Source organism: Sitophilus oryzae, unplaced genomic scaffold (assembly GCF_002938485.1).
Source record: "Sitophilus oryzae breed Bouriz unplaced genomic scaffold, Soryzae_2.0 scaffold_471_pilon_pilon, whole genome shotgun sequence".
Taxonomy (NCBI): domain Eukaryota; kingdom Metazoa; phylum Arthropoda; class Insecta; order Coleoptera; family Curculionidae; genus Sitophilus; species Sitophilus oryzae.
Window position 1 is genome coordinate 629583 of NW_022147053.1, and position 13042 is coordinate 642624.

The 13042-nt window shown below is 31.2% G+C and overlaps 1 protein-coding gene across 1 annotated transcript in view; it reads right to left on the reverse strand.

Moving 5' to 3' along the window:
- The window catches only part of LOC115886166, a 57583-nt gene extending 48119 nt beyond the window's left edge, over window positions 1-9464 (reverse strand). Inside the window, exon 1 of the mRNA XM_030905240.1 lies at window positions 9313-9464. The gene's annotated coding sequence lies outside the window, so the exon portion shown is untranslated. The remainder of the gene's footprint in view (window positions 1-9312) is intronic.
- Between the last annotated feature and the right edge of the window lie 3578 nt (window positions 9465-13042).

The following is a 13042-nucleotide window of genomic DNA, read 5'->3' on the forward strand; positions in this document are numbered from 1 at the left end:
AAATAAAAAAACGAGCTTTGCTACGTTAGTATATGGCATAAATCGGGATTGATTGACATATTCAGTTGTTTTCGGTCACTTCCTGTTTCACCGGTAATGACTACAACTTTTGATTTATAAGTGGCACCCTCGGTATTTCTTTATTTATTTGATTGAAAATGACACTCTGAATCGAATGATATATCATCTGTCAACTTTTGACATATTCGCTCAAAAACAAATTGTATTTTAAATTTCAATATAGAGTGCCATGACTGTAACACAGTCTGTAAAGAGCCTTGGAAAAATAGATTAGATCGTCTAATGTTTTTAGTGTCTTGTCCTGGCCGGTTAAAAGATGCCCAAATCGTATTTTTAATCATATCTCAATTTTTTTAAATGGAGCGAGGGTGGCACATAAGCATATTTTGAGAAAGCATTTTTTTACGAATAATTTGGTACCACACACTTGGTACTTCGAGTCAAATTGTCGTTATGAACCGCATGTTACAATTTCAAATAAACCATATGCGAAAATGTCAAAAGTTGACATATGATATGTCATTCTATTCAGAAGGTCATTTTCTATCAAATAAAGTAAAAAAATACCGAGGGTGCCATTTAAAAATCAAAAGTTGTCGTCATTTCCGCTGAAACCGGAAGTGACCGAAAACAATTGAATGTCAATCAATCCCAATTTATGTCATATTCTAACATACCAAATCTCGTTGTTTTGTCAGGAAAAATAATAAAGTTATATGGGTGAGTCACTTTTGAGACGCTCCCGGTATATATAAAAGATGACATAAAAAATAATTATGTTTTAATTAAATATTTGTAACCATCAGAAACAATTTTTTTCAGTGGGAAAATTTATTTTGTTATTAATAAACATACTATCTATCTCTAAAATTATTTTAGAAATATTTTATTATCCCTGAAGTAGACAAAACTATCAGAATTTATCTTGTTAATTAAATTTAATTTTTGTACAAATTTCTAAATTTTTGTTATCAAATAACATGTATCAGGGTTAAATAAATATAAATTTATACTGAGTGTGTTTTGTAAATTAATATTCGTTTTGGGCATCTTTGTTACCGCAAAATTTCAATTTATATGCTTTATTTCAATTAAAACAAATTGTTTTATTTTTTCTAAGTGTCTCATTCTTTTAATTTTTAGTCATTTATGCTTTTTAAAATAATATATGTATTTTATATAGAAGGTCTAGACCAGTGATTCCCAAAGTGGTCCAGGTGGACCCCCAGGGGTCCACGGGAGACTTGCTGGGGGTCTACGTAGGCGTGAACAAAAAATGGGGGTCCATAAGATGTTAATGGGGGTCCACGAAAATTTATCTGCTTTTGATAGTAAAGAGCAAAAATGTAAGCATAGTTTTTATAAGGGCCTACCTACATTGTTTTAAGTACCTATCTAAGCAGATAATATTTTAATAAGGCAAGCGACTGTTACTTGTCCAAACTTGCGAATTCGATATTACGTACAATTTCGTGTACAGACTTGCAAAGCGCTATCCGCCCGACAATGCTTAATGCTTGTTCAGACATGAACTTGATTACCACTATAAATACTTGATGCCAAAGGCAAACGCATTCATTTGTTTCCGGAATTTCGAAAAAAAGGCGGAATTTGGAAAAAAAGTTGTGAGAAAATTTATATCTGTGTTTGCTAGTGCCGGAGAAAAGTAAGTAACCTACCTTTTTTTTGTTATAGTACTTAAGTATTTTGTTTACGTGTACTAGTCGGTTGATCACAACTTGGCCTGTATAGATAGGTAACTTAGTAACTTACAGATATTTTAATTGTCCTCTTTCGATTTGAAGACAAACACAGCACGTTTTATTCAATTGTTTTTCACGAGAGAAACACTGCCTCTCTAAAAGAGGCCGAATAAGCAATATTGCAGAGCAATTAATTTTGTAATTTTTCTTGCAAATAACTACTAATTTTATAAAACAGTAATTTCATAATCATTTTAAATTGGTTTTGAAATAACTATTTTATCAAAACTATTCCTTTTCGGAAAGAGCGAGCGGTGCGCGGGCGACGGGAAAAGGGCGGGGCTTGGACTTCGATGTAGAGATGGGCGGTTATTGGTAAAAAACCGGTTATAGGTTAACCGGAATTATCTTTAAAAAATAATAACTTGACAAAATTAACCGACACAAATTAACCGGTTATCCAAATAACCTAACCTAGCAAAACTAAATATTTAGTTTTCCTATAGGTTTACTTACCTCTACACTCCATAGGTCTACTTCAAATTTAGATAATAAACTTAGTTAAATCGCATGATTAAATAGAGATTGTAGCAATGTAAGTATGTATATGTACAAAATGAATTTAAATAAAAATGCTAACCTCACTTTTTTGAGTAGACATGGATATGATATTAAAACTAGTAATTACTTAACGTTCAAATAAACCACACAACTCACAAGTTCTACAATCTACAACCAAGTTATTTTAATCAAATACCAAAGAGAAAATAAAGGAGACTGAATGAATAGATAAAGAAAAGATTAACTTCATTCATTATTTGAACTTCAATTTTGTATTCTTTAGTCTAAGCTTCAAGAGAGACTTCAAACTACAAATAAAATATATTTACGGTGAAACGTGCGTGAAACTGGGCGAAACCATGGAAAACTTTTGAAGAACCGTTGAAAATCCGTTAAAGTCGGTTAAAATTTAAATATAGAATTTAGAGAATCTATTTGAAGTTAGGTTCGTATCACTTGGCTAGCTGGTGGCTAGTATTAGTCTATGCCCTTAGTACTTTGTTTTATGGCCTGACCTGTCAGGGCCATTCGGCCGTTGTTTTGATTATTATCATCAGGGTTCGCCTGATGCCTGATTTAATTTTGACATTTGATGTTTGATGTCATATATTTTCGTTTTGGGGAGCAGGAGCGGAATCTCCGTTATCGTCGTAATATCTGGAAGATCCGTGTGCCGTTCGCTTCTTCGAAATTTACGATTCAAACAGCTAATATTTAATTGTTACTTACTTGTTTTAAACAAGTACGATTTTTTAAAAAATAACCGGCTATAGGTTATTGAACGTAATGCAAGGTTATTAGGTTAACTGGTGAAAAAAAAACTACCTTTAAATAACCGGTTATTTTAGAGGAAAATACCGGTTATTCAAAAAACCGGTTACTTTTGCCCATCTCTACTTCGATGCCAGTTTGTCACGTTTTAACAATGAAGCCGCAGACAAAAAATACGCAAATACACGGAGCGCGTGAACTCATTGATTTAATAAAATGTTAGTTATCGTTTTTATGGACAATTTTGGGATTTCGACTTTTATTTTTTCCTACACAAATATGATCAGTATTCGATACTGAGTACACCAATTTTTATTTATACTATTAAAAATAGTGGTAAATTATGTACTTTAAAATTGATGACCGTTTTGTGAAAACGTCTGTATTTGTCTCAGCGGTTTTTATTAGTTGGTCCCTTTACAAGCCGTAATTCTATTTCCGCGTGCTGACAAAGGCTGCGGTGTGATACCTATATTCAGAAAAAAACTTGGTTACTAAAACTTTTTTTTACAGGTAAGGTAACTGACACGAAACATGGCTACAGCAAAGAAAAAATGTCGACAATATAGTATCGATTATTTGAAATATGGTTTTGTTCCATCAGAGGCAGACAAACAATTGCCCATGTGCCTATTATGCAACAAAGTTTTGAGCAATGACTCTATGAAACCATCAAAGCTCGAAGATCATCTAAAAAGGTGTCATACTGATAAAATAGGTAAAGATTTAAAATATTTTCAAACATTGAAAGAAAAATATGGAAAGAGACCCACCATGCACAGTATGTTCGCTTCAACATCTCAAAGTAACGATGATGGCTTGCGGGCATCTTACAATATCTCATTACTTATAGCAAAATCTGGAAAACCGCACACTATCGGAGAACAATTAATTTTACCCGCTGTTGAAGAGGTTTTAAAAACTGTTTTGCACAAATCTCCATTTGACGTACTAAAAAGAATTCCATTAAGTAACAATACTGTACAAAGACGCATTGATGAAATGAGCTCTGATATCGAAAGCTTTTTGTGCAATCATCTGCAAAAAACTCATTTTTCTATACAACTGGACGAGTCAACGTTACCCAGTAATGAAGCATTACTATTGGCATATGTCCGATTTATTGTTGAGGAAGAAATTCACGAAGAATTGCTATTTGCCAGAACTTTGGAGACTGACACTAAAGGCGAATCAATATTTAATGTCCTGAGTAATTTTTTTACGGAAAAATCGATCCCATTTACAAACATTATTTCAGTGGCAACAGACGGAGCTCCTGCAATGGTCGGGCGATATCGTGGGTTTATAAGTCATCTCAAAAGAATTATACCAGGACTTACAGCTATTCATTGCGTAATCCACCGACAACATCTTGTGGCAAAACATTTAAGTGACAGGTTGAACCAATCTCTTCATTTTGTAATAAAAGCTGTCAACAAAATCAGAAGCAATGCATTGAATACGCGTTTATTTGCTCAATTGTGCGACGAAAATGATGAAGACTTCCAACGACTGCTCTTACATACTGAAGTACGCTGGTTGTCGAAAGGTGCATGCTTAACGAGATTTTACTCTGTTTTCGATTCCATATTAGAGTTCTTAGAAAGTAGAGATCCAGATTTAAAAGAAAACTTGATCAAATTCAAAGCAGACATTGCGTATTTGACAGATTTGTTTAAAAAATTTAATGATATTAACTTGCAGTTACAAGGGGACAGCCTGAATTTAATAAAAACAAAGGGGATAATTTCGGCTTTTCTTGGGAAATTGAAATTTATGAAGCAAAACATTAGTCGGCGCGAATTCTCTCAATTTCCAAACTTGTCGCAGGTAGAATGTATTGATGAGGATATCCATACCTACAGTCAACATTTAAGTGCTCTGCATGATGACTTCAAAACCAGGTTTGAAGATATACTGACGATGGATATACCACCATGGATCATAAATCCATTTGATGAAACGGAAGTGGCCAATGTTGTATTACAAGAGGAGCTGCTCGAGCTAAGCACTAATGAGGAGCTGAAGGTGAAATTTAGAAAAGGCTACCCAACATTTTGGCTGCAAGCAGAAATACCCGAAAAATATCCTGGACTGTGGGAAATCGCAAGGAAATTTTTAATAGCTTTTCCCTCGTCATACCTTGTCGAAAGGAGTTTTAGTGCCGTTACAAACCTCTTAACAAAAAAAAAAGGAGCAAATTAAACATCATAGAGCGGGGGGGATTTGCGGTTATTGCTCACAAAAATAAAGCCAAACATTGATCGTTTGCTGACACTCCATCAGATACATCCTTCCCATTAATTAAAATTATGACCTGAACCTATATTACCTTAATATTTTTTTCTTGTAATTCTATTCTTTTAATAAATAAAGTGATATAAAATGTACCATTTATGTACCATTTTTCGTTTTTATTTTACATATCGGAATATAGGGACAGAACTCAGAAGTGACACAATTTTTATTTTTTGGCGACTTTAAGAATGTGGCAGAAATGTAGCAGCAGGGGGTCCACCGAAACCAGTAAAATTTTGAAAGTGGTCCACGAGAAAAATAAGTTTGGGAACTACTGGTCTAGACTATATATTTTTTTCTGAATTACAGTTAAAAGTACAAAAATATAAGAAATATATACAGGGTGACGCACCTCATTCGCCTCGGTTGATTATACAAAAACGGAAAGATGTAGAAACAAGCTATCTTATGGGTATATGTAGGGCGGCAATGTGCACAATTTAAAATTATTTTTAAATATACAGGGTGTCAGAACTAAGATACATACCAAAGTTATATTTTTTCTTATGGAACGCCCGGTATTTTATTTCATTTTTGGATTCTTGAGCCCAAAAAAAGGCATTTATTATAAAGGGTAAATATGTTTAAAATCATTGGTTTTTGAGATATTTAAATATATTTAAATATGCATGCTACAAGAGAACTGATTATCAACACCCTGTACATTACTTTTTAGAATTAATTCTTGTGCCGAGTTTAAAGGTAAAGAAATAAACTTTACTGAAAAATGTTATTGTTTCCTTAAATTTATACAGGGGTACCAAAAATTAGTGACCTATTTTACGGATTTATTTTACATGAAAACTTAGTTATTTCAAATGCAACACCCTGTATTATTTTAAATAAATCGAAGCAGAATCAAATGCTCTTTCAAACTATATTAGGGTTTTCTATACCTCTCTATTTCAGATGAATAAAAAGCGATTTTTAAATGAAATGGCAATCAAGATGGCTGGTATTACCATGGCAATTTTCTAGTGACAGTTAGTAACTATTTTCAAAATCGACATTAGTGTATGGACATTATTATTTAAACAGTTTACTAAAATTTACCCACAATAGTTTAATAAGTAAGTATCCTTTATTTTATGAAGAAAAATAAAGCCATATCTGCTGGTGTAACAAATGGATATGTTGCTAGTGATTTTGTTTTGTGAGGAAAATTATTTCTTGGCCTCAAGAGCTAATGCTGAAAGATATCCAAATAGGAATCTTCCTGATAAGCGTTCGTTTGAAAAACTACTTGTCCTATTTCCTATTTCGCAGAATCGGTAGTGTAGTTTATAAAAAACATATTAGGCAGAAACCTGTCGTAGGTGAAGAAATTGAATTTGCCGTAATTGGATCTTTTATAAAAAATTCATATATCTACAAGTTATCGTAAAATAAAACAAAGAACTACTTCTTCCTTTTTCTTGATAGAATAATATATACATATTAATAAATATTATTTATGAAACTATTGTAGGTCAATTAAATAAAAGTAAACTGGTATAGATTTAAATAAAGTCTATAAACTAATGTCGATTTTAAAAATAGTTACTAACTGTTACTAGAAAATTGCCATGACGATAGCAGCCATCTCGATTGCCATTTTATTTAAAAATCGCTTTTTATTCAAAATCTGTGATAGATAGGTATAGAAAACCCTAATATAGTTTGAAAGAGCATTTGAATCTGCTTTGATTTATTTAAAAAAATACAGGGTGTTGCATTTGAAATAACAAAGTTTATATGTAAAATAAGTCATTAAAATAAATAACTAATTTTTGGTACCCCTGTATAAATTTAAGGAAGCAATAACATATTTTAGTAAAGTTTATTTCTTTGCCTTTAAACTCAGCACAACAATTAATGCTAAAAAGTAATGTACAGGGTATTTATAATTAATTCTCTTGTAGCATGCATATTTAAATATCTTTAAATATCTGGAAAACCAATGATTTTAAATATATTTAACCCTTATAATAAATATCTTTTTTTGGGCTCAAAAATCCAAAAATGAAATAAAATACCGGGTGTTCCATAAGAAAAAATATAACTTTGGTATGGATCTTAGTTCTGAGACACCCTGTATATTTCAAAATAATTTTAAATTGTGCACATTCACTCCCCACATATACCCATAAAATATTTTGTTTCTACATCTTTCTGTTTTCGTATAATCAACCGAGGCGAATGAGGTGCGCCACCCTGTATAATAAAAAAATAAGTCCAAGAGAATTATGACAATCATCAGTAACTATTATACCAATTAAACAAATTTAGCAATAACAAAATATATTTTGTTACTTACCAATTATTGAAACAAACATATATAAAAATGATATTAAAAATAAATATGTAAATTTGATTAAATATTTGTTACCATGGGAAAGAACTGTTTTACTGGAAAAATATATTTTGTTATTAATAAACATACCATCTGTCTCTAAAATTATTTTAGAGATATTTTGCTATCTCTGAAGTAGGCAAAACTATCAAAATTTAATATTAATGTGACACTTTCATCTTGATTTTTATTAATTAAAAATAAAATATTTATTTCTTTGCAAATTTCTAAACTTTTGTTATCAAATAAGATGTATCAGGGTTAAATAATTATAAATTTATACTGAGTGTATTTTGTAAAGTAATACTCGTTTTGGGCATCTTTGTTACCGCATAATTACAATTTATATGCTTTATTTTAATCAAACAAAATTGTTTTATTTTATAAGTGTCTCATTGTTTTAATTTTTAGTCATTTCTGCTACTATCTTAAAAAAATATATGTATTTTAAATAGAAGACCTAAACTATTTTTTTTTCTGAAGAAAGTGGTTATCATATCCAAGAGAATTATGACAATCATTACTAAATATATCAATAATTAAAAAAAATTAGCAATAACAAAATATATTTTATTACTTACTAATTATTGAAACAAACATATAAACTGATTAAATATTTGTTACCATCACAAACAATTTTTTTAGTGGGGAAATGTATTTTATTATTAATAAACATACTATCTGTCTCTAAAATTATTTTAGAAATATTTTGCTATCCCTGAAGTAAACAAAACTATCAAAATTTATTAATTTTGTTACACTTTCATCTTGATTTTGCTAATTAAATATGAAATATTTATTTCTTTTACAAATTTCTAAATTTTTGTTGTAAAATAACAAGTATTAGGATTAAATAATAGTTATTTTTTATACAAGAGACAATGATGCAATTTTATCGTCGTGTATAGAACAATATTTTTTCCATAGCGAGTTACGTTTTAAAAAATATTCAGAAATTATTATTTCAAGGAATTTATTACGAGTGGAAAAAATATTGAGCTGGGTTGGCGTTGACTATGTAATTTAACAAATAAATAAAGCTGTCTCTTTAGTTGTCAGTTTTCAGTAAATATTTTTTAATTCTCTTTCGTGTCGATTGCTGATTGAATTGGAGCCAGAAATGACTCAAAATGAAATAAGTAAATTACCAACAGATATTCACGCTGAGGTGACACAAACGCCATATCCAAACTACTTCTATTTAAATCCCGGATAACTTATGAAAAGGAATGCAAAAATTTTCAAAAATAGAAGCAATTAAAAAACGTGCGAGAAGAAATAAAGTTTTTAACTTATCCTCGCTGTTAAAGTATCATTTAATCTACCTTTCCGGTTAAAGTACTATTTTATCTGCTATTTTTGATAGATATAAGGAAATTTTGATAGTTGATATGGAAAAAATATTCATTTTGGGAATCTATTTTATTCAAACCAATTTTTTTTATTTCTGCTATTATTTAAGAAAAATGTATTTATTTTAAATAAAAGGTCTAAACTATATATTTTTTCTGAATTACAGTTACGAGTTTAATTTATTTTTCCTATCAAGACAACATTTTCGTAAAATCAATTGAGTAACAGGTTTCATAGACCTTTTTTTTGAGGCAATAATTCCTAATAACCTACCTGTAATTTTCACTGGTTCCAGACTTTTTTTCTCTTTAGAACAGCTCTTCTTGCCAACTCTTCTCTTCTCCCGCTGTCTGGCTGCTTCCTGTCGCCAGGATGCGGCTCGAACGACTGCGGCGATCCTGCCTCAGTCGCCATGGTTGTAGTATTCCTTTCCGGCGATGTTCAGACGCGCCAGGACCAAAGTCCACGCACGCGCACCGCCTCATCCTGAGACTGCCTTCCCACTAGCGCCGATGGCCCTACAAAGGATATTTGGGAGAATCGAGCGACTCTCGCCGGCCTTACGGTTTTATTTCTTTTCTTTCTGATGCCGTCTCACTTTTTCTTGTCGATTTTCTATGGCAGGAAGTCGGTTGTCCTGCGCTGTGAAGTTTTCTTTGGTGTGGTGTAATGTTGAAGAATGATTATATGCTGAGGATAGGGGGGTTTATCAATACTATGTTTTTTTTGAGAATTAAACCAATTTTTAAACGTTTTTGTAATTCTACTGTACTAGATTAATGATAAGGAGTTAGAATTTTACTCTACATTCTTTACAGATAATTTTTTCTTCGGTTATCATCATCATCAACTTATTCAACCATTTCCAATTATGATGTAGCTTCCCTCACATATTTAGATATTCTCTTTGTAGTTGGGCCCATTGTCGTCTATTGTTTGGCAAGTTATCCCTGCTAATTTCCTAATATCATGGTCCCATCTCAGGTTTGGGCTTCTTCTAGGTCTCTTAATGCCTCGTCGGTACTATGCTGTAATTTTTGTCAGTCCTTTTTGCCAGGTGTCCGGCCCATCGACACTTGAGGAATTTGACTCTGTGGATGACATCTATTACCTGAATCTTTTGTCGTATCCCACTCTATTCTTTTACGGTCTCTCTTGGTTATTCCCAGCATATTGTGTTTCATTTGGCTTTGTGCGACCTGCAAGTTCCTTATAATGTCCGTTTTAAGTGTCCAGGTTTCGGCTGCATAGTTCATGACTGGTAGTATACATTGGTCGAATGTTTTCTTCTTTAGATACAGTGGCATTATAGATTTGAATATGATTGAGTTTTTTCCGTAAGTACTCTATTCTAACTTAATTCTTTTGTTGATTTCTGGTAGTAGAGATCCCGAGCTGTCTATTAGTTGTCCCAAATATATATTCTTCTCTATTTCCAGTGTTGTATTATTTATTAGGATGTTAGTTCTGTCCACTAGTTCGTTGTAGGTAACATTAGTTTTTGGTAAATTTATTTTGAGACCCACTTTATTGCTGGTTGTATTTAATTGGCTAATTTGTGCTTGTAGTTTTTTAAGACTATTGGCAATTAAGACTATGTCATTAGCCAACCTTAGATGGTTAAGATATTCTCCATCTATTTTAATCCTTTATTGACCCAGTCCAGTTGACGGAAGATTTCTTCTAGTATTGTTGTAAACAGCTTCTGCTGTAAACAGTGTTGATGTAAACAGCTTTTGTTTGGTATTTTACTGATTAAATTATTACAAACTTATGGGATTAAAGAATGGCTAATCATATTTAGGAAAATTATGAAAACAAAACTTTTGTCTTTTCTGATTTAGATCATTATAACGTTTTAAATGAAAAATATACCATTCTCCGTTATCCAGTAAATATTAAAATTAAACGTCCTAAAGTACACAATTTATACACTAGTTGATCATGTGTTTAAGTTAATTTAGTCTTGAATTTGTGTGAAGTACTCCTTTCTTAGTTTCTTTTAGAAAACAGTAATAATAAATATACAGGGTGAGTCTTAAATAATTGCAATGGTTATGTTATTCAAATAAATCCAAAATAACCCAGTTATTTTACTTTGAAAATTATTGAGAATTTCCAAAAAAAATATTTTTTGCTAAAATTTTGAGAACCACTGGATCTTTTCTGGATTTTCATTCTTGTAAATTTACTCCACCACCTATGTTGTCATATTATCAAAAAATTATGGGTTTTAACTAAAAAAATCCATTTTTTTTTAATATTCCAAATTTTCAATCTTTTTCGCAAAACTCCTAAAATATTTGCCCTTATTAATTAATAATTAATAATACATACAATAATAATAACATAGTAAATTCGAAAAATGCGTTTACTCAAAAACCCAGAAAATTAAGCTTGTTCTAACATGGTTTATTTCATTTATACTTTTCCGAATTAAAAAAACATGAAAATATAGTTGAATTTTTTAAGTCCTAAAAATCAAAACGGTTTCTATGGTAATATGATTTTGTTTACATTCTTTTATAGATTGATATTGATAGAATTTTTATTAACGTCATATTTTTTGCTGTTTTAAAATGTCAACGATGCACACAATTTATTTAGTTTAATGCTACGGAAAGGGTGATAATAGTTATCGGAAAATAGAATTTTTTAACTGACCTTAACAACAGAAACGAATATGACGTTATAATCAAAATTAATAATTACAATCTATGACAGAATCAAATCGAAATTATATTACCATAGAAACGCCTTCCGATTTTTACCGAGTTTTACTTCCGAGTTAACTTTTTAGAACTATAAAACGGGATTAATCGTTTTAGAACAAGCAAGATTTTTTTATGAAGAATGCGTTTTTCTCAAAATGACAATCGTAAAAAAGTTTTTTTTCTCTTGTAAAGACAATTTGGGGACATACTGTATACAGTTTTATCTGTATCTTGGACGATCACTATAAACAAAAATGAAAAATAAATTCTAAAAGAAGAATTACATAACTGTAAAATTTATGTTCCAATACAAGTTTTTAAAAAATAAATTTCTGTCCTCAAATTTTCTCTGTTCATCACGGATATACACAGATGTCCTAAAGTGGTCCGTAAGCCGCACATTATGCGATTTGGGAATACATATTAGCGACGTAGTAATTTGTACGTGATTGGTTTCTATCAAATTATATATTCTCCCTTTCACTCAATATTAATCAAAGGAATAGATTGATCTGGTCTGTTTCAGATTTCGGATTATAGTGTGTCGCTGGTATTACTAATATTGTAATTATATTCGTAATAGTATAATTATTATGTTCATATGAATAATTATACTGTTGTATGGAGAGAATAGCCATCCCATCAAAAACACAGAATGTAAAAAAATACCTAGTCTCGCAACACAATTCTTCCACTATAAAAAGTGGTGAGATCTATGTAAAACCAAGTTAGTTTATTTTATTTAGTTTTTTTTAAGCACCTATTCAACAATTTTGTTATAAATTGTTAGTATCAATATTAGTGATCTTTATTTCTGTAATAATTATAATGACTTGGCAATTGCACGATATGATGTTCTATACTAATTAAAAAAAATATTCTTAAGTGCACTGTTTATATTTACTTAGTTATCGAAACTGAATAATCGATCAGAATTGTTGTCCTCAGATCAGATGATCATCGAATTCCGGTTCTCAGAGCTCCAGGAAGACGAGCGAGACTCCAGGCTGCCAAATCTGTACCAAGATATAAAGGAGGAACTGTAATTGTCTGGGGAGGTATTATGCTGGGAGGAAAAACTCCATTGTTATCACTTCAACAAACTTTAACGGGTCGGAGGTATGTTGATTTAGTGCTAGAACTAATCATGAGGCTTTGGAGAGCTGCAATTGGGTATAATTTAAACTTCATGCACGATAATGCCCTAGAAAATGCCTTGAAACGGAAGGTGTCATAGTTTTAGACTGGCCTGCATGTTCACCAGATCTAAACCTTATCGAACACTTGCG